Here is a 24,179-nt window from a genome sequence, read left to right on the forward strand (position 1 = left end):
GAGAAGCTTCTTCGACGATACTTCGGACCGTACAGGGTACTTCGACGCCTCGGCGCACTCGACTACGAGGTTGTCCCTGACGGCATTACGAACTCTCAGCGGCGCCGTGCACGACCTGAAGTCGTCCATGTCGTGCGCCTCAAACCATATTACGCGCGTTAGCGAATCTGAATGCTGTCATTTTGCTTTATTATTGTGCTTTCTTTCTTGTGCTTATTGTTTATTGTACTTTGTTGCTTTATTCTTGTTATTTATTGTTGCATGCATTGGCCTGTTCTGTTTTAAGCATCGGGACGATGCTTTTTCAGAGGGGGGCATTGCCACGTGCGTTTCTTTATCACTTTTGCTGTATTCGGTTTTCGGCCACAAAGACTGTCAGCAACGCTCAGCGCGAACCGCGCCTCGTTGTTCGAGAACCTTCGCGATCATTGTAGATCGTTTTGTTAAGATTGCGCGCAAGACGCGCACACTCGAGCTTATTCTAGAATTTGCACGACAGCCACCGATAACATTGGAATATTCGACGGCACATGTTTAAATGCCGACGCGCTTCACCGCTTGTCAGTTAATCGACGGACGACGCCCTGTTCGCCGCTATCATTGTACAGCGTGCATCGCTGTAGTTCTAGTTCTCATTTTCCGGCCACAAGTTCGGCCAAATAAACAGTTTCATCCTACAAACGCCGACTGCTGTGTTCGTCGACGTCACGACCACGTGACAATATCGTGGTTTCGACGCTTAAAATTGATGAACTTTTCACGGCACAGAGAATAAACACAATACTCTAGCAGGGTAAGAAAGCCCCAGCGTAGCCACTTTAAAATACGGATGATTTTTCTAAACAGATGAAGTTTGACAACCAGGGGCGTAGCCAGAGAGGGGGGGGGGTTAAATCCCCCCCGGAAAATTTTCAATTTTGCTTGCGTATATATACGTGCACACATACAAACGCACGCACGAACATATACACACTATGGTTGAGCCCCCCCCCCCCCCCCCGGAAAAAGAATTCTGGCTACGCCCCTGTTGAGAACCCACTGAGAGAGATGGTTCATGAAATATGCATTTAGACAAGGGGTCTGTTCACCCAAGATCTCCAGAGAACAAGAAACTTTGAGCTAAAGAAAATTCCGTTCGAAAACGAAACACGACTCTGACGGATGGGTGGATGCCTCCGTGATATTAACATTACATCACGATTGAAACGACGCGCGAATACAAATTCGAGTGTTCGTTAAGCACAAAAACGATGACTGAGGCGTCAGGGATGTCCCAGAGTGTCACGAAACTAAGCATTACATGCAGCAATAACAAGTGGGAGTCTGTGGGACTAAAAACAGGCTGTCGCCCAGTGCAAGGCGGTGTCCATAGAGTGACCAGCTGTCAGATGTCGGTGGGTTGAAGTGACAACCCAGTGTTTAGGTCCATGGAGGACGCGCTAATGCATGCCCTCCTCTTGCGGCTCCTTTGAGTTGTCGTCATGTTAGTAGTTTCTGATGATTTGTCAGCGTGAGGGCGTGTTCCGAGAGAGCGATGGGCAGTGCTCTGACCAGCATGTCTAGATAATTAAAAAATGTTTGAATGAAGAAAGTACATAGCTCCAGACTGAGAAGAATTGCTGGTTTTGCATTTTTTAAATGGAAAGATACGTCATACGGCTCACTGCTGTGATAAATTACGCACAAAAGTTGTGCATTGCTATTAGACGCGAAACAACAAACATGGTTAAAGGAATAGTCTTTTCTTTTTTTTTGCTTGAACCAATGCGCATTGAAGCAATGTTGACCATTCCTCAGCCTTTGGTTCGTCATGAAATGCTTCGCGTTTCAAAAATTCACTGATGACTACGACACTGCCTAATGCACATTCTGAGCGCAGCTTCGTGTTGGGGCAAGGCCAACTGTGTTTGAAGTTTTCGCTTTCGGGAAGGTATTGACTACACCATAAACCATAATTTCTGTGACGTAGGACAGCCTCCACTACGCCATTATGCATCTTTCAGCGGATAAGCGATCGAAGTACCCTCTACACATCTGTAAGGTATTACGTGCACTTTGTTGATGCTGCATGTGCCTGATGACCATGAAGAATTATGGCTGAGCACTTTGCAGTGGGTGGGAAGCATTAAACCACACATTCGTTGCGCAATTAGCATTGTGTGATGACAGGTCGTTATTTTACTCTTCTGCCACGCTATATTACATAGATTAAGGCGATACCTTGGCCGACATGACGTTGTATTGGGTCTTTCTGCAAATGAGTTTCAAGCACCAGCGGGGCTCTGTGGTAGAATACTCGACTGCCATTGTACACTATAGTATACCAAGGGGATGGGAAAGAAAAGGCGAGGGCGAAAAGGCGATGTGAGGGAGAGAGAAAGGGAAAGAAGCAGGGTAGAGAGTAAGGCATATCATAGAAAGAAAGAGAGAAATAGAGAGAGAGACAGGGAAGAAGGAAAGAAATTGTAAACAAGGAGAGAAAAAGAGAATCTAAGAGAGAGAAATAACTCAAGAGAGGGAGAAAAAAGGAAGAAAGAAAGAAGGAGCGAGAAATAGAAAGAAATATATGGAAGGGAAAGAAAGAATTAGAAATAAACTGACACAAAGAATACTTAGAAAGAATAGAGAGAAGAGCAAGAAAAGAAACAAAGAGATGAAGTAAGAAAGAGAAAAACAAAGAGAAACAAAGAAGGACCCCAAGCTCCACACTTCCTTCAGTCTCGGCACCACTAGTGCGAAGTCGACTTGTGTTTTCGTTTACTTCGTCAAAAGAATGACGTGTCCGATTTGTAACACACCGTATTCGGCGCAGGCTTCGCTCCCTTTGCCAGCTCCGACTGACCTCCGCGGTAGTTGCAATTCACTTTTTACAGCCCGGGGGCGAGTCGTAACGATAAATCGGCATCGAATGGGGGGGGGGGGGGGGGGGGTAGTTGTGGCTCTACTCACCCGAAGCAATTGTCACGCATTTAGGACCTCGTGCGTTGAGTGCATTATATAAGCTCTCAGCAGTAGCCCTCCCCTCTCCCCCTCTCCCTCGCCAACTATTGTTGAGGAGGGGTTGGAAAGGGAACCAACTGGGTAGTGGAATCGCACGTGCTACGGTTGCGCCAGGCCTACGGGTGCCCCACTCCCCACATTGTCCCCATATACATGGGAGCTAGCCGAGTGGAATTAGAGAGGCACGAAAACTGTCGGGGAGAGGCGGGCCGTAGAGGGACCGGATCTGCGAATGGTGTAACACGGGACTCTTTTTGTAAGCGCGCCGTGTTTTCCTGTCGTTCCTTTGCCCGCACGCGTACAGAGGAAGCGCAGTGAGAGAAGCGGTCTGACAGGAAGAACATTCAGAATGTCAGCCTGCAATGACAGGCAGGAGCCGTAAATATTGAGGACGACGTCTCCCGAGGCAACGTCTATCCTTATACTGTAACTGAGTATGGCGATGTCCCATCAGCGATTTCTCACCGAAATAAACGTCGAGAAAAGCTTGAGAAATATACACAGTGTAACAGAAATAAACAATAAGGCCTAGCGAGTAAAAAATGAGAAGTACGACCCGGCAGCTTCAAGGAGGGTACTGAAAGGGTGACATTTTTTAATATTCCATCATATTCCAGTGATTGAGTTGTACTAACTTTCTATCTGGGTAATGCTGCCAGCTCCTGCTTGTTCGCGTCGAGTCGCTGCCTTTATTGTAGAGCAAGAGCTTTGAAATGTACTTTATGTTTGTTTCAGTGTTTCTTGTAGTTGTTGTAATCACGGATACCATTGTTATGTGTACTTTATGAAAAATTTTGCAAGGAAAGATAACTCCTTTACAGGTCCACGCATAACATACATCTCGTATTCACGACGCGTAAGCCTCATAGTGTCAATGCCACGCACTCCCCGGTATTGTTTCCTTTCGCAGCTATCTCCCACATTCATTCATTCATTCATTTTTATTTCAACATCAGATTTTGACAAATACAGATGTTGAGGGCCGTGAGCTAAAAGCCACAAAACGGCTTGACGAGGCCCACGGTCCCTTGAACTTGGCACCGACAGAAAAGCAACATGTACACAGAAAAGCAATAAATATACTGTCTTCCTTTTACCCCCACAAATACAAACAAAAACAAACAAAAAAGAAACAAATTAATGAATTGTTACATAAAAATACGCATGTTTTCACATAACGTAATGCAATTGTATATGAGAAATGCATCTTAACATAAAATGTGACAATATTTTATTACATTGCAGCACGTAGAATGTAAACCTGCTGTAGAACATATGTTGTCATAATATGCACAAAAAGTAGAAGTTTATAACGCATAAAAAAATGCAAACAATCAAAACAATCAAAACGGCAAAAGCGAAATGTTTATAAACGAAATGTTTGTAAGCTTATTTCTCGTGAGCATGAATGCATTTCAGCGAAATCAAGTGAGCAGAGTTGTTCTTACCATTTTCATAACAACACATATCAATAATAAGGTCTCAGGAGGATTCCTTAAGGTCACAGAAAGCAAAAAAAAAAATGTTGACAAAGCCCCGACATTCCCGTACTTATTCGCCTTCACTCTAAGGTCTTTGTGGTTTTACGCACGCCGGAAGTATCATTTTTTTGCCTATGATATTTAGCAGCGCTGTATTCTGGCGAGAGGAAAAACAAAAGTTCGCAATTTCTTGAAACTTTAACAATTCAAATGCGGCGAAAATACGAAAGATTTCTTTAAACGGTATCATGCCATTCAAACATACAGGCCACACGAAAAACGTAGTTTTGCGAGGGCGGTAATTTACACGACACGCACCGCTGTGCGGTGCTTATGTCGCTAACTGCATTGTACAGTGACCAGATCCGGATCAGTGGCGTACCGGATAACTCGTGCATGAAGCTGTATAACGAGTGTATCACTGCACTCACGAGCCTGTAACCCTGCGGTGTTGGGTAAGTGGTACTTTCCACGCACGCCGACAGCGCTGACGTGTTCGACACCACCCTCTGCCAACTGAAGGTAGCCCGATCACGCTTCCGACCCAAGCACCGGAAGTCGTAACCGTGTACAGAAGACTGTCGTTAGAAGGGTCCCCCGACCCTGATGAATCCGATACCCGGCCGGTGGCGTATACCACTTCAGAACAACTGTTTCCTCTTCGTCAGCTACCAAAGGACCCCCCAGCTCGTCGGCTCGAGATCTGGTTGGAACATAGCGTTCATTCTGTTCAACAATCCCCGATCATCGAGCGATCGAAATGATTTCTCATATATTATATGTACTTATCGCTGAGGTTGAATCGATCACTGCTTTGCTCTCCCAGATCTAATCACAGCTGGACAGATCGCAGTGATCTGCTCGCTGCGTAGAATTCATGCGGTAACCTTCTGTGACGTAACGAACGCCCTGGATGTTGATCATAAACTCCTATATGCAAAGAACTTGAAGTTAGATAACGCTAGATAGTTCGGGAAGCAGTCAGAACAAGGGCTGTACAGAAATGCAAAATAACAAATTACCCCTGATGTGCAAGGCAGGTAGCCTGTTCTATATTAGGTTCTCAGAATGGGTGCAAAGCGAAGCGAAGACCCATCAAGGATAACAGGGAACTATTGGGTATGACCGAATTAGAACACTTGCAGACACAGCATGAAGCGGGCTGAGGCTAGATAAGAGGAAGTAGATATCACTGGGAAAAACATTCGTCCTCAAGCAGAGGTAGAATTCAACACTGTTTACTAAGTTTGAAGTTCAGTAATTGCGCAAAACACTTTACGTACTTCACTTACTTTTGGGGACCTGTATATACAAGTTATGGTTGTGGCAAGCTGTAACAGTGCATCAGGCCACGTTTTCCAGAACAATTTCTTAAGTGCCGTGCACAGAAATTCGTCATAGACAGCTAAATTATGATTGCCTTTTTCTGAACCACAAACACGCACTCGGAAAAACTGTTCAGACGTCATTCTTTTCTTCTCTTTACAAGCGCACCGTAACCTAAACTCTGCTCGTCGCATTTTCTATTCCTACTCTTATATATTCTTAGATTGCACTCAACGACCACTATTTTGACCAGGCTGGAATATGTATACATACATTGGTTTCTTCTGTCACACTATAGTGTGACAGAAGAAACCAATCTAAGAAGTGGGACAGGAAAGGACACATGCGAAGATACACTCAAAAGAAACAAGCTACACAAAGAGACAAACACTCAAAAACTCAAGAGAGACAACTTGCGTAGAGAATCCGAGTCTGACAGCAATATCTAATAAAAGCTTGATGGTAACTCGCCTTTCTGTCCGTGCATATCAGCGAAACATCGTGTGTGTGTTTTTTCTCGCAGCCTAAAAGTATAAGCCCTCATGTTCCGCCCCACCGATCCCTGAACCATTAAAAAGACAAACAAAGGCCATCGTTGACAGTTTTCCTGCCGAGTCCCTTGACACGCTATCTCCAGTGACACGAATGACACGGGAAAAGTCGGCAAAGCGTGCAAGCGCAAGCCACCCTGCGAAGAAACGATCTAAACGTTCCAGGAAAAAGAAAAACACACCAATACAGTAAGCGAACAGAGCAACAGTTAAGACGGAAAATTTCTGGAAATATTGAGACAGATCAAAGTTGCAGGAGTATTTCAGCTACGGAAGACACACATAGCAGCCTCTGGCACTTTTGTAGCTTTCTTAAACATTACCTATGTGTTGCGATATGGCTTGGTCTTTATGACCTGGAGAAATTAATCGTTCCGCAACAAAACTGCGGGCGCGGATCCAAGCAAGGTTCTAAAGATCTAAAGATGCTTCAGCATGGTGACAACTTATTCACATTGAGACCCTTCTCGATGCGGGGCCCGCATGCATATATGAATATGTGAGAGTTGTTGGGCCTGCTGTCTGGGATAGCAGTGAGTGATCCGCTTATCCCGGTTTTATGAGCATCTACGAAGGATAATGCAAAATGCGGTGCATAAAACCATGAGGTCCCGGACGAGAAGCACCTATCTTTGGCGCAGCGTAGAAAATGCGCTTTAGGCCGGATTTTGTTTATCGTGATGCACTATGGCTGAACCGCCGCTGCCTGTATTTTGCGGAGATTCGCGCTAGTGCGCGAGAGGACACAAACAAAGACGTAAGATAAATGTCACGCAAGTCTGGATCCATGAGGCACTTTTGACGTGACAGTTACGCCTGTTTTTTTTTCTTTTATTTTTTTAGGAACTGTGCTTGTGAGGGGCTTCGCCATTCACTGCACAGCAGTCGGCACTTATACGTACGTCTGGTGGGAGAACTCGCCACGTTAACGTTGAATATACCACGTCAATGTTGGAAAATGATGGGGCTGAAACAAAAGGTAATTCATTGAACGTCCAATACTTTAGGAAAATTGTCGAAAACTGCAGCGTCGTTTTCAAGCCGTTTATGGATGTCCGTCCGTGTATTTATACGTGTACGTCTAAATGTAAACATCCAGAATATCAGATTTCCAGGAGGGCGGGGGGGGGGGGGGGGAGGGAAGGGTTCAGCCCTCGAACAATGATTAAGTCAATGCATCGAATTAATTACCCCGAAAAAAGTAAATAACGCACGAGATGAAATTTAGAACGCGTCTTGGTTTGACATGCGCGTCGTAACGTTACCGATGCGTGAAGAAAGGAGATATCACATTACGGGAGGCAGGTGAGGATGAGACGCGAGATAATAAGGGGCTCTGGCAGCGCGCACGTCAATCGTGATTCTCCCGGGAGACGCAACGAATTATGGTAATTACAGTGCGTTAATGTAGACGCGCGAAGGTACGAGGAGAATCGAAAGGAGAAGCCACTAGAGAGCGCTCCGAAATTCTACACCTCTAGGCGGTGCCCTGAGCCTTGGTAGTTCGTTATTAAACGTTGCCCTTTCTACGAAAGAAAAGAGGAAAGTGCTCTTCGTAAAATGAGGACTTTTTACTTAGGAAACAGTAATAGGTTGCTGGAAGAAGCGCGCGGGATTACCTAATACGAAGCGTTAAAGTTAGGTCTCCCGTTTACGCGGCGTCTACTGCAAACAGGATAGCTTTTAGAAGTTCCGCAAAAGTTGTAAGAACCGCAGTTACATTAACTCATGGAGAGAGGGTTGGATGTGTATTAATCAATGTGAAGCTTCTCTTCCCTCCTCCCGAAAGAGCAGGCAGGCGTTGTGCCCCTTCTGGTGGCAGTTGCCAGCTTGCTCTCTCCCTCTTTTCTCTGTGTCCTTGTGCTTGTATGTATACAAATCAAATAATAATAATAATAATACTTTGTTTCAGTGTTGGTTTGGGTTCGAGTCGACAGGCCGGGTATTCCGCCTTTTGGCAGCGCAGAATTTCCCATAACCATATGCGATGACGTTTCCGTTAATAGTATATACTAAGAAGCTTAAGCAGCTTGTTGGTAGGTCCATTAGATTCAATTGGAAGGTTTAATTCATATTTTAGATATAGTGACTTTTCAATAAAACGTCGATGCTTTTCGCACGACTGACAGTCACGGGCATATGAAATTCGTACACAAGTAGGAACTCGGTAATAGTCCATATTGTTGGTGCGCTTATTAATATTCTATCAAACTGGCGTGTCCAATGTTTCTAAAGCCCTCGCTAAAGTGACATGGCGATATTATATTATGTGACGAACAGGACAGTGCCTATTGCAAAGACCAACTGCGGTAACCAGACCTTGCAGTTCTTAATTACAAGCCACATTACACTACATTGGAATAGTATAATAGGATTCATAATGTACAAAGTGATTCGTTTAGAGTTGACCTATTTCATTTTGGGCTGTACTTTTGTTACAAAGTATCCGCTTTTTATGCGGTTTGCGGCAAAACATTGAGGAAGGATGAAAATTTTATGGCCTTTCCCGTTTTTTGATGTGCACACCGAAAAAAAAAAGAATAAATCAGAAATATCGAAAACCATGAAATGCTATACAAGAATGGATGGCGGATTGCCTATAAAACGTTGTTAAAAACCCTGATTGCCATGCAACGTACCAAACGGTACTTGTAAAGTTTTTTAAAGATTATAAATCAATTACCGTACAGATCGAAGGCGTTGAAATGACCACTCGATACGTCAAGCTGTTCTGAGTTGAACAGTATACAGTCCCTCTTGAATTAAATTTCGCGGAATGTCGAGGTTTTGAATATTTCTAATTTATTCTGCTTTTTTCTGCGTTGCACAACAAAAAGCGGGACAGGCCATTACATTTTCACCTTTTCTGAAGGCTTGGATAATCTGTAACAAAACCACAGCCCATTGAAATAAGCCAGTTCTAAAAGAATCATTCTGTATTTCGTGTGTTAGTGTCACAAGATCCATTGTTCATTTCCTAACAAAAGATTACGTGGGTTTCCCCTGTACTTTGTTTTCACTTGCTGTTCACTACAGCTCGTTCTGCTCATTGTATGCTAGTAGGTACTTCGGTGTTATGTCGTAAACATCACCGCAATTTAGAGAAGGATGATGGCTTGAAGCATGAGAGATCGTTCAACGTGCAATGTCGCTGGAGCCAACCTTCCGAAGAGAAGACCCGTCTTCGACAAGGATACAGACACCTTCTTTAGCAGCGTGTTTATTTACGCTTTCTGAGAAGTTCTTATATACTTGCTTGCAGATTTGTACTAGAATTTGTGCGCATGAATGCCAATGTTTCCTTTTCATCTTCTCTTTAGTGCTTGATGGGTTGTTCAGTTGGGCTTGTTGGTATCGAGCATAATAAGACAAGTGTTTTGGTCACACTTTTACCACTTACCATCAGTTCGCGCGAATAAAACGACAGCCTCGCGACTCTCTCGCATACTTCCCTAGGCGAGCCCCGCCGAACTCACACATTTGTTATCTCCGCCAAGTCAAGTTGCAGCCGACACCAAAGAAACAAAAGAAAACAACTTTCCAGGGAAAAAGGGAACACACATAGGGCGTAAAAGGAGGCAGGAAGGAGCTTTTTCGACATCAACTTCCTCAGGGGAAAAAAAATGCGGAAACTTTCCCTGTACCACTGGGGTGTCTTTCCAAAAAACCCCTACATTCGTTCCTTATTACTTCTTGCCGTTAGGTTGATAGCCTCGCGTATTTCGGGATGTATCGAGTCCAACACCGACCCACGGCCATCCTGACTTGCGTCGACGTTCCCTACCATCGTTCGAGACCCTGTCTAGGCTTTGACTTTGTCTATCGTATGCACTAGGGGGCAGTGCTTAACGTGGTACGACTGTCGTTCGTCCTGGACTGTTGCTTTGACGAAACCTGTAAGTACCGCACTTCCTTCTATCGAAGTCTACTCCAGGAGGCGCGTTGTCAATATATCTTCATTGGGCAACCAAAAGGGACAAGGAGCCGGCGTTTTTATGCGCTGTTCCGGTCTCCCGCTGCGGTGCTACATAGGCGACGGGCACAGCCATCGTGGCCGTGGGTGCACACTGGCAGGACCATCGTCACACAGCGCCATTCCTGGGAGTCGCGCCTGGTGCCCCTGGGACGCAATTACGCGCCTGTATCATTCTATCCACAGCACACAGCAGGAAAGTGATACCGCTTTAGTATTTCGTTTCTGCGTGTGTGTGATTGGAGTGTACGCGTGCTTGCATGTCGTCGTTTAGATCCTTATACGGCTTATGTTATCTCATTAACTCAACTTTTGCGGGAACATAGTAACATAATGAGCGAAGGCCCTAATGAATTGATCAATTTTTCGCGTGTGGTCGATATTAGAGAATAGGAAAAGGCGAACAACAGAAGTAAGTGCGACCAAGCGAATATCGGCATTGTGAGTTCACATGTGCCTGGTTAGACGATCGCTTTCTTTTTTAAAAAAAAAAGGGGGTGGGGGGTTCTCGTCAACCGCAGAGCCTAATGCACGAAAGACTTCCGATAGGTCACTTATTTCCATCATGTGAAGTGTTCTTGTCTCGTCCTTTTTGCGAGACTGCCAAAGCAGCGTAGCCTATTTATGAAGGTCGTTATGAAAGCATTGCTCATTTAGGGTACGTCGACCTTAGTGAAGTTTAGTCAGGTGACGCCAAGAGAAATTCATCACTATTTGCTTCACTTAGTGTTTTGAAATAAGCATAGACTAACACGTTCCAAGTTCTTGACCGGTGTGTTTTTATGTGTACCGTATTTTCTGTCGCAATTTTTAAATGCACAATGCTTGTATAGTTTCATTCGTGTTTTCATGTAAGACATTGCTGTCTAAATGCCGAACTTGGATGGAACCCTATACTGTCAAAGTGACATTGAACCAGTATGTACGGAACCCTGCTGATGTTGTGCATTTGTTGGCAACTTCATTGTCGGGAAAATTAGTCCAATGTGTTACAAAGTTGCTCTTTCTTGTTTCAAAAGGTACTTTCTCCGACGATTAGGATGCGAAGTTCCTACAGAACGTGGTAAGAAGAAAACGTACGTAAACAAGGTTGTCGGTCTTTTTCTCTCGCCACCAAAGAATGGAAATTTCTGATAAATTTCAGAAATGGGTACGGCGAGGGAGTGTTCGGAAAAGGGGGTAATAACTTGATTATGCTCTTCTCTTCATTAACATAGTTTACGAGAACAAAGGTTAGCTCTCAAACAACACACCCTACACCAACGCGATAAACTTCGTTGCAGTGCGCGGTACTCACTCTTCCATCTTTCCATAAATCTGCATACTAATCACAAGCTTAGAGCAGGGCTTTGTGCTTTGACCACTCGTTTTACACGCACTCAGCGATCCCCAGCTAAACAAGAAGCGGCGTTGTATAATGTGTGCCTTAATTAATGTCAGTCTCAGACATTCACTTACCATGTACGCTTTCCATCCCGATATAATAGAATCATTACACAAGTTACTTCGCCGACCCCAAGCGGATGAGATAGGAAACCAACACGCCGCCGTTAATGGATGTATCATGCTTTCTTAATACGAGCAGCGATATGGGTATTTCATCTTCTGTATGTGATCACAGCGCGTAGCGGGCTCAGTGTCCATTAACGCTGACGCGACATGTTCAATGTACACGGGGAGAATAACAGCGAGACAAAGGAGGAACATCAATCTGCGATGGAAATCAGGCTTGATTAAAATGTTAGTAGCGTAAAAAGTTAAAATAGGAACGACGACAAGCACGCGAAGAGAATAGTGGATAGCGTAATTAACATATGCGAGAGACGTGTATGGTCAGCGAGGCGTGACTTAATGCTCAAGAACTTTATGATAATTGATCACCAGTCGAAGGCGTGTTTATCGAAACGCCCCAAACAGAGAGTCGTTTCTGATTACACTAAGCCTATTAAAATAGCGAGATGAAAGAAAATAACACGCCGACCAATATAGAAACACAAATTTGAAAGATGTTACGGCTCCCGCGCGGGAGCCTTGTTCGTAATAACCATTGCCGTATTAAAATACATTTGCCTTTGTTGTATTAACACAAGTGAAACGCCACACGCAGTAGAGCCATGACTGAGAATGTAACACACGAAATTCTGTGCAAACGGCAAGTGTAGTGCCTTTAAGAAAGAGAACATTTAAGAACGCATTTATCGAATAAAGTTCACTTTTTAATCAGTCCTAATGTGTCGTCCTAATATGCAAGCAACAGCCACGAAAATATGAATACATTAGAAAACACGACTTTTCAATGGATGCTGACTTCGGTGCTTCGTGAAACCGTGTTGCATTGCCAGTTTTCCGTGGTTCGTTTGGATAAGATCCATATGTTGCTCTTACAAGAAAAAAAAGAACATTGCATGTTAGTAGTGCTGAGTTGATTTTACGATATTTCACAAAGTCAAAAGTGCATCTAAGATACCGTGCCAGACGCTTTGCACTCTTTCTTTGTCAGTTACACTCCAAATATTCACCAAACCCACATCCCAAACATTTATTAGAGGATCAAGTTTCAGTTGTACAGACTGTCCACGTAACTGGCGTGCTGGAATCACTACTATAAAGTCTAAGCCTGTTTTAGTTCACTCTGATGCTATTTCTGTAGCTTTTGTGTCCACAAATAACACATCTATGAGTCAGTATTTGCCAATAGCGAGCGGTCTAGAAAATGAACAATTGACACACGTGTACGGTGCGAGAGAAGAAAACGTGTACTTTCTGAACCACAGATTGCTATCCTTGCCGAGAAAATAACGAACGTTGTATGGATGGAGGCGTGATAAAACAACTGTACGCAGTATAACCCCAGCCCTTCTGCGCTACTGAGAAAGAGAAAGGAGGATGAGGGGGAGAATAAACGTTTTCACAGCAAGCGCAGTGTTCGCCCATGGTGGACGGCCTCCTTGTTCCAGGTATCCGCGGGCCTTCGCCATCTCTCGAGCCCATTCTATCAGTCTGCGCTGATTCTTCGGGGCCGGGGCTGATAGCTTAGCATCCACTGCTCTTCGGAGATCGCTGTATTGCCTACGGTGCGAGGTTTTAATGTATATCCGAACCAATGTCCGTGGTGCCAGTCGCGACCGACGCTGCAGCACGTCACATGGGAATGTCAGAGCAAACCTATGGAGGCACAGTCGCCTCTGATACTCACGATGCTGGGGGAGCCTTGGGAGGCCGTCCTCGCCTGAACTGACCTGAAGACCCAAAGGGGTCTCCTGGATCAAGCCGGGCGAGCAGCGGCGGCCACTGATGTCCTGGAATGGGCAACCCACCCTTGAAATTTCCCCTCCTTTTATTTTTATTTATTTTTCATTCTTATTCTCATTAATAAACGTTGTATCCATCCATCCGTACGCATCCCCATACCAGAGAGAGATTGCGAAAAAAAAGGGGGGGGGGGGCGGGAAGAGGTAGGGAGGTTGACAAATCTTTGGCTCGGTTGGCTATTCTAAACGTGGGGTGGGGGAAAGGCGGAATAACATATATTATAGAGAAGAAAGAACAAAAGTAAGAAAATGAAGAAATAAACATTTGGTGCGAACACACACAAGACGAACTCACACTGGCAGTTCACAGGTGCTCTTGAAGTCCGGTCGTATTCAATTAGCACAATACGGTTTTCGTGCACTTGTGCATGCATGAAACCATGGGCCAAGGTCCCAGGATCTTGTTTTCTGATAGTTGTCTGTTAGCATAATAGATAGTTAAAAGCAGGCACGCTATACGGCGCCCCACATAGCCGTTTCATTAGCCCGCTACGCTTTTTTGCCTGAAACGTGGGCACACCCTAGGGAAAATGAGAAGGCGGGCAACGTTGATCCTGGTACAAACAAACAGCGCGCTCCCAATGTCTATATCCCAAACTCCGTTCCCAAAAGCTCTCATTCTTAAGGTAGCACGTACCTTATTATTTTGTTTCCATGAGAGAGCCGACACGCCCGACCACTCAATGTTAACATCAAACGAACGAAATAAAGATCGAATTTGATAGGAAACCTTTGATGTCACTCTACTCCACTCCGAAGCCGAAAGCAAAATAGCTCATGTTTTGGGTGAATAAATTTTTATCTGGTCGAACTGAGCTTGTTTGTGGAGTGGCTGCCGCTTCAACCGCAAAACTCGCGAACGCGTGGCTGTTTTCCGTGACATATGGAGCGGCAAAATAAAAGGGTCAATGCTATACGGAGTACGGCATAAGGCGAATGTGTTTTTCACTGTCGTTTCGTGGCTGTGTACAGGACACATACGCACAGGCCAGAGTTGAGTGCCTTGCCGTGTCCCTTTAAGGCCTTGTTCGACGTTGCATGCCGCAGCTTTGCTCATTGTTTACTCAGCGAAATGGTCGTTGCCACAATCCCTTCATGCAAATGGCCGAATGATCAATATGTACTACTAGCAAACGGATGAAATAATCGTGGGGTGAAACGAAAATAAGCGTTCCAGTTTCTCTTCTTCAGAATAGTAAATTAAAACCCTTTAAAGTAAAAATTACAAAAAAAAAAACTAAACAGGGGGTGTGTGCTCGAGCCGACGTTTCGACAAGTGGACTTGTCTTCTTCAAGGCTAAGAGTTCAGGACTTCAGAACTTGTATTCTTCAAGCTGGAACTTGAAGAATACAAGTTCTGAAGTCCTGAACTCTGAGCCTTGAAGAATACAAGTCTACTTGTCGAAACGTCGGCTCGAGCACACACACCCCGTGCTTACGGATTTTGTCATCGAAAGCCTCCATTTTCCCTTCCCTGCCGTTTTTTGCATTCAAGGTAAAAAAAACGTCAAACTAGTAAAGTACTAATTCAAACCCGCTTTTGTTTGGCAAATAAACGGGGGTGATTTGGTTTTGAGTGTCGCACTTAGGGGCAAGAAGGTAGGACCTGCTGAGGCGAGTCAAACTTTCGCAATTTAAAAAAGAAAAATAATTTCTCGCCAAAAATATATCTGATCTTTTTCGTGAAAGACAAAACTCGAATTAGAGAAATAACATTACATTTTGTACTGAGTCTTCTTCGCTGCTCAGGAATATTCGGTTCATAGATTTATATCTGCGACCTACAAGTGCCACAAGCCTTTTTTTTTTCTTAAAGTCAACCAAACAAAGTATGCGGGGCGAAGTAAAAAAGGGCCGCAGATCCAGTGCTATCTGCAAGCACTTTATTGACGCTACCAAAGTCATTTATAAATTTGACAAGACTACGCAATTTTATTCGGCAAGCTGAAGGTAACTGTCGAACACTGTTTAGCTTCCTTCAATTCTTCTCTTTCTCATTAAGGAAACTATGCATTTCTCTTGTAAATGGTTCTTTACATTAAAAGTCACATGGTCCCTTATGCAGTTTCCTGGGACTACTAGAAGGCAAAGACCATCTTATTTTTCTTCTCAGTTTATCCCACCCGAAAGCTTTCTGCACCCAACGTGGTCTTGCACTGCCTCCGAGATCGGAGAAAGTGAAAGCTGTCTGCGCCTCATGTGGTTTTGCAGTGCTTCTGTGATCGACCCACCTTCGAAAAAGCGACGATATCATGTTATGACATCATCATGTGAGGCCACGTGATGTATCGTCATAGTGAAGTCACGATGACGTCACAAATTTTGGTCACCTGTGCCGTTATGATGACAGATTTGATGACAGTTATGATGACAGTTACAGTTATGATGACGCCACGTGGTGGCGTCATGGCTTGGTGATGATTTTTTGGATCACTTTTTGGATCACTTTTGGATCACGAAGTGACCATCGCTCACGCCGACGGTCACTTTTCGCGTTTGATGAGGCATCTGAGGCTTTCACCTTAATAAAGAAACACCATAGCGGAACAGAGGCTATGACAAATTGTACATCTGCTGTGCATAAATCTCGACTGACGTGTCTGGAAAGCGAAATGAGACGTACACGAAATAACACGAGCCCCGAAGCATGAACACGAGATGCCGCGACACTGAACTGAGCTTTACAAGCGAAGTCTACGATACCCCCACTGCATCGCAAAGCTGCACATAAGTCAAATTCGTTGCCGGCGATAAATTCAAGCCTCTAAGCGCGTCATGCACCCCATTGTTCCTTTGGCGGTGAAAAAAACATTGAATACTCCAACAGCTCACTACAATTAATACAAACAAGCACAGTGATACTCACCTCCAAGGGCGTAATCCAGTTGGCCCTTCCTGGGGGGTGTAAATGAGGTCATTATAACCCTTTCTGAGGTCGAGATGAAATTCGATTCAGCGGCTCCGCTTTGGAGCTCAGCCTCAATCGCGCGCCTGCGTCAGTAAGCAGCCTAGGAGTTGAATATACTAGAAAAGAATGAAGTGATTTCTTCGCATCCTCAAACGGGTGCGCGCGGTCATTTAGCAAGGGGAGGGGCCGTTTCACGAGCCGTTTTCAATCAATCTTCCGGTGTTGTTAACGGCGACGGCTGCGACCCTACCAAGCGGTGAACAAAATGCATGTATCACAATTTGATGTGAGTAATATAACTGAAGGATTAGATTAAATCTTAATCTCGTTTGCGGTTGAGGCACAGCATGTATACACTTTGTTGATGAGTGCGCGTAGTCACAGTTGCCGTGCCTCAGGTTACGCAACGGCTGAAGGTTGTGTGGAATGCAGAAAAAGAAAAAGAAAGCATGTAATTATTTCGTGTAAAAATGCTTGAGCAGGGAACACGGCTCGAGAGACATTCCCTGCTCAACAATTTCTCATCATCAAAAGCCTCCATGTTCGTCTGAACTTCATGTCGTTCTTTTGTTGCAGGTTAAAGAATCTAAAGGCGTTGAACATTATCAAGAACCGCTCGACAACCACGGTAGACCATTCTATATATTATAGCCTGTGTGTGTTCCCTGAGGCGCTAAATTTTACAGCGTTAATTTGACCAGAAAACTGTGTTGACGACTGAATACTTCTGTTTCATTCATGATGCGTCCCTATAACGCTTCCGAAAAACTTATGTCTCCAGTTGAGTAAACGATCACAAAAATAGAAAGGACACTTTAAACCACCCCCTTGAGCAGGAAGAAAATTTAATCCTTCTCTGAATGCTTCGCATTTTATTCCCGTTTCCTCCACCAATGCGCGGCAGTAATGAAAGCTGCTGGATCCACCGCGCACCACCTGCACTCCTCGCTCAAAAAAAAGCGTACACCAACAACTTCAACAAATATGGATCCATCAATATTAGGGTTAGGCCGCGGTTCACAGGAGATAAGTGAGTGCTGGGTCTAAATTACCGATGCATGCAAATTTCGATTGCGCTCGGGTGACACTGATTGTAGGAAAACCTATTGCTTTCGGCTTCACGGCGACGTTCTGAAAGCCTACAACCCACCTATTCGACAGAGCTTTCAATAAATCAGCGATTCTTTTTCAGGTGCCTCTAAGTGGCTGCTCCACTCGGCGTTCCTTATTTATCATAGAAAAAGCTCGTTGCTAAATATTTTGTTCCGTTTTTTTCCCTCACGTTCAGCGAACACAGCCGCACAAACTTACGTTTCGTAATAAAAACATTGCCTGAAAATCTTATATAGCATTTGCATTTGCGTATACTACAAGCTAGGCGCAGAGAATTCGAGATTGACGCTAAAAGCGGTAATTATTCACAAAGGCGTCTGTCTGATTGGCATGCCTAAATTCGTGGTGTCACTCCCATCATCCAGGCTGAGAGAAGCGTGCAGCATGACTTATCGATGTAGTGAATCGCGTTGTGCAATTCGCTGATTAACGTCGGCGATGTTGCAAGCAGAAAATAGAGTGATGCTGATGCCGTTCCCCGTCTGTGCAATCCTCGCATGCACGTGACTGGCTTTTTCGTTTTATACAGTGTCTACATAGAGCTATTGTGAACACCGCAGTAAATTAAATGTGACGTGAAGAGCTGCGTTGATACGGTGTCGCTATCTTGACGTACACGCGCCTGACGTCGGTCTGAACGACTGCCGTACGTGCGAGGAAGATGATGTGACTGATTACGGCGTACGAGGTGCCTTGCCATAGCTTTCTTAATTGATTTCTTTTTTTTTTTATTTTATTAGAGTTACACTTCGCAGCAGTGGCGGTGGTACCTTTGTGAGATCAACCTAATCATCGTCGGTGTTTAACGGATCACGATTTTTCTTTTTTTGCAAATGAACAACAACCTTTGATAGTTATTTCTAAATGTAGCACAGCGGGTAGGAGAATTAACACGTGCTTTTTTTACAGTGGTGCTGTTAAGCTTTTTTTTACGCCGTGTCGCGACAACAGAAAACTATCATCATCATGAACCGGCATGCACTCTTGTCGTCCTCTTCATCTTCTGCATTGCTCCCAGAACACGTGCCCCGATTCGTCCGGCGTGGGATGCAATAACAATGATGGTTGAGAGCACAAGTACACAGATAGAGACAAAGAAATAGATAGAGAGAAAGAGAAATAGAGAAATACAGAGAAAGAGAGGGATGTAACAGAGAAAATGATAGAAGACATAGAAAGAAATAGACAGAGCGAGAAAGGGATAGAAAGAAACAGGCGCAAAAATAAGAGAGCAAGCATAGTCTTGTATAGTATAGTATAGCAAGGGGTGGGAAAGGGAAGTGAGGGCGACGTGGAGGGAAAGGAGGAGGACAACGCCATCAGCTCTGCTGCCATCCTTAGTCTTGCACCACTAGTGCGTAGCTGGCACATTTTTTTTTAATACAACAAATAATGGAGAGCACTTCCTTTCGAACAGCCACACTTAATGGGCCGAATGTTTACTGTTGCTACCCTGGGAACCCTATTAGCACTTGGCATGAAAAGTTGTACTTGGATGCCAGCAGAGAACACTTGAACATCAATGTATAACGGGAACGTAAAAAAGAGTGAGCTAGATGAAATGCGTCACAAGTCTGTTTTGCAGGAGATGCTGATGTAGTCATTGCAACGATTCTTATCAGAAGAGAGTGTCGTTGCAAAATGAACGTCGGCATGAGCACTTTCGTTTATATATACCGAAAGCTCATGTACCGTCTTGTAAGCGCAAACCTGAAATCTGCTTTTTTAACACTGCGTACTGTACATGGGAATAAGCTTCACACTTTATTACTAGCGTGTAAGGAAAGGGATAACGTTGGCTAGCGACGTTGCCAACAATTCCTGGTTTTGTATTAAGGTCAGGAAAAGTGCCTATGTGATGGTTACTCGTAGTTATATATTTGAGTTATCTATTCAAGTTAAGTCGACGTGATTAGACGTGGCGCTTCTCCGTATTAGTGCCGAGAAGATGCAGCAGAATTCTCATTTGAAGCTTGAGCAGGAAGTCAGCACCGGCGTCTCTTCAGTACCGGGAAGTCGGCCCCGGGTCTTTATGCGTGACGCCTTTCGTATGTGTTATATATAAAGAAGTAACAGTAAGAGCGCCCACTAGAGGATCACGCGTAAGACGTCCTTAAGAGTTGTAACGGCCGGAAATGGCTGGAACAAAAGAAAGAACACTAATCATCCCCAGTTCCTCATAAACGTGAAACCGTTAACGAAACATAGCCATCGGTCAATCCCTTATTTTATGGTACTGGCCCGCTGCAGAAATATTTCTTGACAGCGCGACCATTGTCCACACCACGAAACTCACGCGCACACCTAACTCGCGACATGTGGCCCGCAAGCGGGGTCGCAAGTGTCGCAAGTTTTGGACAACGCGATTTTCTAAATGACCACTCACGCATGGCGTCCGCGATCCGCACTAACAAAGTTCTGTCCCGACGTTCTCTGGAGGGCAGTTGATAGGCTGACCGTTGGACCGACGCCCATGTTGTCAGATACGGAAGATTGCGTCGACTGCCGGACAAGGGTCAGCTGTGGACTGTGTGGGGCCCGGTATTGTGTCACGAAAGCCCATTTTGCACAGCTTCTGAACACAGTTCGTACGTGTGTACGTAAGAAATCAAAGAGAAAAATGAAAAAGACACGCGATCGCTCCAATTTGACCTGTCACGCAGTCATTGCTGCAAAAGTGACGTGGCATGACGTATGTCGTCAGCCTTTAATGAAACAGAAAAGAGGTTCAACAATCTCTAACGAGCGCAAGAATTTGCTGTGTTTCTTTTATGCCCGTACACTAAGTTTAGCTTTTCACATTCGCGTGCACAGTTACTTCTAATGGACATGGACACCATTTTGCGTGCGTTGCGAACACAAAGCGCATTTCGGCACGGTCCAGTGGACAGGCGTATGCGGTCTGCTCACAGAAGTGTTGGGGTTGATCACTCTGACGACGCGTCTGTCCATCACGCTATTTCCGCCGCCTAATGGGATTTTGCAGGCGTGTAGTTTATGACATGCGCCGTCGCGCGTGTTTGGCGTTGGCTGACGGTGGCGACGCCTTTGTGTACACAACCGTCAACGTCTGGTCACGCGTACGAGGTGGTTTGACCACTGCGAGGTGAAACATGGTTTCTTAGTCTGCTGCTTTTTTCTTTTTTTTCTTTTTGGTGGCAGGAACAACGAGTCACATTCTTGTTTCTTTTCCAGGCACTTCTGGTCGAGCACCTAGTTGAGGTTGTGCGAATATTCAGATAACTGTTTTAAAAAAAAAACTAGGTAGGAAATTGATGGTTTTGGTTCAATGTAAGAGATATATTGGATACATACGATATCACAGCAGTAACTATTACTTAAGATAAGGGCCAATTACCTGTCACGGTTATGAATAGAAATGAATCGAATGAGTTGATTGAAGGACAGAGAAAGAGAGAGAGCCAGCCAGCCAGCTGGCTGGCTTGCCGTTTATGTAAGAGATGCTTATGTAACATCACTTTTCTGACATCTTTGATTCCCCTTACCCCTTTCCGCAGCACAGGGTAGCCAGCCTGTCTGAAACTGGCTAACTTCCGTGTCCTTCTGGCTTTCTCTTCCTCCTCGTCATTATGCAAACTGTCGCTAGTGGCTGTCAGAATTTGTCAAGTGCAATTCAAGTCTTGGTGGCCTCTTCGGCTATACTTACAAATGCGTGTACTTCAGTGAATGACTGATATTGACTCGCACACGGAGCTGAAGTGTGCGAAAAAAAGATACCTCTCAGTGGAGTTAGCCGGCTTCATCGCTACCGCGCTTTGGAGCACACTTCCGGACTCGGTCAGGAAGCCGCAAACGTACGCAGAAAACGCTGCGGAGGGAGGCGCCTGTTCCATGCCACACACAGTGAGAGCGACACTTCAGAACAACTGTTTCCTCTTCAGCTGGTATGAATGAGGCTTGGGGTTTCGATAGAGGGGCCGACTATGAGACAAGTGTGCTTGCATTCAATGTTTCTCAGTTGTTTATGCTAATATTCGCGAACAAACTCTTTTATGGGAAATATAATAATAATTATAGCAATGGGGTGTTGTTAGTAGAGAAGTGGGGACATTGTAGCAGGTTCAGTACTTTGAAAGAAGGCGGCATTGTACTTCAATATATCCGTTCTCTGCCGCCTGATCAGTTTTCTGAGAAAGTGTATAAAAACTGAAGCTAACTAAGCAAGAAACAAGCTCGAGGCAAGATTCTTTTCTAGAACCACTTCTTCAGATAGCGTGGGTGTGTAAATAAATATTGAAGTCTACACGTACACACGCTCGCTTGTTCCATCCACAATCTACCTGCGCAATATCTCAAGTCATGAATCCAAATAGACCGACCACAGTGCTTGCTCACTTACATTCATAGAAGAGGCAGAATATGCGCCACATCTTTGAATGTATAGTGACTACATTAGCCTGTAGAAAATGAAAATGAAAGAAGTCAGGCAAGAAAATACTGAATGAATCGGCAAGAGCCTGCCCCCCCCCCCCCCCCGAAATTCTGACGGTGGGGGTGTTTTACTGAAAAAAAAATAAAGAAAATAGGTGTTTTTCAAGGCCTTCAGCAAGTGCCCCCCCCCCCCCCCCGGAAAAAAGTCTTGGCTACGGGCCTGGGTATGACATGACGGTGCGAAATATCACGAATAAAGCATTTTTGTCTGTCGTAAAATGTTTTCGCAAGTATTTTTTCTGTTTTGAACATGTTACTGAATCATTTCACGTCATAAAACAATTCGGCATTTTCGGAACAATATTTCGTAATTTAATCGGCACTTAAGGGATTAAAGCATTGAAGTGGGTATTTGGCAAATATTAAGCAGCAGCAGCCTCGTGCACTCAACTAAGGTAGGGTGCCGCGCAAGTGTGAGTCTTGTTGAGCTTTGCGAGAGTCCCTATTTTCTCGGCTATGCAGTAACGCAGTACTCGGCGAACTGCTACCCAGCTTTCTGGTGGAAAGTTAAAAATTGATCACGCCATCGAGACCTTACAATATCGTAAGCCATGATACGGCGTTGCTTACCCATTGCATATACGGCCTTACCTCTAGATATGTACTGCGAGTAGCGTCAGCTAGACGAACGTGCTGTCCCAATATCCTCGCCCTTACGTAAACACAAAGCTTTCTTCGACTCGTTCGTTTTACGATGCACAGTAATCCAACAAAGCCCAGATATCGCGAGAAGGGTGCCCGGTCAATCGACTGAAAGCAGTCACAGAGTAACTTCACACACAAAGAGTGACATAGTAAACAGAGACGAAGCAACGAGCGAACCGTCTCTTGTGCGAAACCAATCATCCTTGAAAGCGTGTCTACGGCGTCGCATTGATCTTTCTTTATTTGTGTGTGTGTGTTGACCATTTCGCGATCGACGGCTCCCGTACTCGTGTTTACACAGTCCGATGAGTACCCGCGGCTATAAACAACCACGCGGGAAACGTCGAAGAAAGCGACGGCCGATCATACAGGAGCCTATCTGACATCACAGATGTGATGGTCACGTCAGTGCCCATGAAAAATGAATGTATACCTTACGTGCCAGAAAACTCAGCGAGAGAAAGAACAAGTTCCAAAAGGCGTTCGAAGAAAGACTGTAAGCACAACACAGCCAGGGGTGCCGTTTGGAAGCTTTGGCAAATATCGGGACTGATCAAAACGACCGGAGAGCCAAGTCCTCGATAGCATACGGCATCAAAAGCATCGCGGCATAGAATGTGGACCACCTCGGACGTTTGCCAGTGATAGATGATGGGGGTATAGACGACGCAAACAAGAGTCTAAAGCAGTGTCTCTTTAAGCTAGTCAAGTATTTCAGTGGCACTGGTGTTTTATTTTGTTTTTGCAAAAGTCCTTTAGCTGAAGGCGCGTCTGATAACTCTTAGAACTCTTCATATAATAAATAATGTATCATATATCCTGAAACAGCTCTTCAAACTATCGCTGGCCGCCAAATCACCAATAAAATTTAATCAATATAATGTTCGCACTAAATACACCTCAAAATCGTTGCGCTTAAATGAGAGCATCCATGAAGTGAAGTCGACAATTCTCTCAAACTTATTCTTGAACAGAAGTTTACCAACAGCATTAGACGACTGAATACGGTAAGCATCAAATGAAGTCGGAAGTACTTTTAAAGGATTCCACTGAAATCTCAAACGAAAAAAATAAATCGAATAACAAGTCCAGAAAGCGTAGCATTCCAAAGTCGGACAACGCTATTCAGGTGCAGGTGTTGAAGTACACCATAGAAGGGGAACGTAAAAGCCGTCATTCGAAGATGAAGACAACTTACCACCCTTTTCAGCCTTTGTAGCCAGCAGGGGCGTAGCCAGAAACTTCTTTAGAGGGGGGGTTCAACCATACTTTATGTTCGTGCGTGCGTTTATAAGTGTGCGTGTACCTACACACATGAAAAAAATTGAGAACTTTAGGAGTGGGGGGGGGGGGGGGTGTTCCGAATGCCCAACATGTCATCACCCCTGTCTATTGGCTGCTCCAGTGGTAACCAGGTGC

The sequence above is a fragment of the Rhipicephalus sanguineus genome, chromosome 11 (genome assembly GCF_013339695.2).
Source record: "Rhipicephalus sanguineus isolate Rsan-2018 chromosome 11, BIME_Rsan_1.4, whole genome shotgun sequence".
Classification (NCBI taxonomy): domain Eukaryota; kingdom Metazoa; phylum Arthropoda; class Arachnida; order Ixodida; family Ixodidae; genus Rhipicephalus; species Rhipicephalus sanguineus.